At 51.0% G+C, this 1,771-nt stretch overlaps 1 protein-coding gene across 1 annotated transcript in view; it reads left to right on the forward strand.

Moving 5' to 3' along the window:
• Positions 1-1,182: 1,182 nt before the first annotated feature.
• LOC119592235 (POU domain, class 4, transcription factor 1-like) overlaps positions 1,183-1,771 on the forward strand; it is a gene marked incomplete at its 3' end in the record, with an annotated part of 47,222 nt that continues 46,633 nt past the window's right edge. Inside the window, 1 exon segment of the mRNA XM_037941067.1 lies at positions 1,183-1,356.

Below are 1,771 nucleotides of genomic sequence, written 5' to 3' on the forward strand. Positions count from 1 at the left end.
ACCGCGTGTGTGCGTGCATGCGTTCGCGAGAGGGGAGGGGGGAGGCCAGGGGCGTGCGAGGGGGCCATGTCGTGAGGTGGGTGGGCGGTGCGTGGGCGGCGTGGACTCCCAGAGCTGCCAGGTGCCTCCCGCTCGCCCGTTGGAAGCACGCCCTCCTCGCCCTCCTCATCCCAACCCGCGGGCGTCTCTCCCTTATCTCCCTGCAATGGCCACTTCTCTAGCCGAGGATCCTGTGACGAGAGACGCCGTCGGACGCCATGGCACCTCCCTCGGCTGCGGGAAGTTAACATAACGTGGTAACTCCGCGGGACTCCCTCATGACCTTAGCTTTTTGTGAGCGGGAGTCTCATCAACATGGGTAATATTTGTTTCTTTTTTTTATATACCTCGACGCTGAAAAACGGAAACGGGAATGATGGAAGTCCATACATCGCCTGTGGTCGCGGGAACAATAACCTTTGCGTCCTTTATCCTCGCGGTCCAGTTATCCTTTTTCCCGTATAAAAAAAAAAGAGAGATGAGATTCATAATTTCCTAAAAGTGGATTATGATGACATAGGATGTTAGATGGGAGCCAGGCTGTCTGAGGTCCTGGGTCGTTGTACCGCAGATAAACCTCGAGAAAAACACCAGCGAGACAGTACTCACGTCACAACAGATCCTACGCGACTCCAGCCAACCTCATCTTCATGACGAGAGGAAAATTTTACGCTAGATGAGCCCTTTAGCGAGATTCGAGGCCCGATCGCCGAGGGAGGGTATTCCACGCCTGGCAGCGAGGGCGTCGCCTGGGGCAAAATGGGCAAGCCCATTGCCACGCCGCGAACAAGTAGTAGTAAAAGCGCGCCTTATCGCCAGCCTCAGACTCGGCCCCGATACCACGAACTCCCTTCGAGACTAGGGTTTCGCTTGGAGCCGTTATGGACCCAGCCGGGCGTCGACGACGGACTAACGCATCTAATGGCGACAATTAAATCCGAATCAGCGAGATATGCGAATATTTCAGGCCCGTATTCCGATTCTCCCGCGTCCGCGCGCACTCTCGCTCCACGTTTTTTTCTCCTCATCCCGCGCCGACCAATCAGCGCCGTTCACATTACGTAGTGCAGAAGAGCCGCCCAACCACCGAGCCCGGCGATGACATCATGTCTAAAAATAGCCTCGTATATATATTGAGTTCTATACGGGCGGATTTCAGTGGCCTAGAGTGCAGTGCGATGGTAGGGCGAGGGGGCTGTCTGGATCGGGGTGTGTATGACCAGTCAGGATATACACATCGGTCTCAGGTGACAAGATACACGCAGTACAGAGAAAGGGGGAAAGGGCGTATCCTACCCTGATAGAGCTGCTCTTGAGGTATGTAACCAACAACACGCCCACTTTTTTGACAGGCCTGTTCGCGTTGTGTGAGGCTCATTAAAAAAAAAAAAAAATACGTGAACCAACAAACAATTTTAAAATTTTCTTTTTTACTATATGAGCGCATTGGGGAGAGGGAAAAAGAGAGAGAAAAAAAACCCGACGATTGGGAATTTTTAAACCGAAATCCAGACTTCGAAATTATTCATTTATTGCAATTTTTTAGGGAAAATTAGAAGCCAGGTCACTCGATGTTACTCCTTCCAAATTGCAACCTCAAAAGAGATGAGAATATTACACATTTCACTGTTGTTAAAGCCGTCATTAGGAAGCTTTTGGTGCCACATTATCTTCAACAAAGCTGTTTGTTCTAAAACTCGCCGGCGGGGAAATCCTGTTTTTAAAAACGTCG

This window comes from Penaeus monodon, chromosome 29 (genome assembly GCF_015228065.2).
Source record: "Penaeus monodon isolate SGIC_2016 chromosome 29, NSTDA_Pmon_1, whole genome shotgun sequence".
NCBI classification, from domain to species: domain Eukaryota; kingdom Metazoa; phylum Arthropoda; class Malacostraca; order Decapoda; family Penaeidae; genus Penaeus; species Penaeus monodon.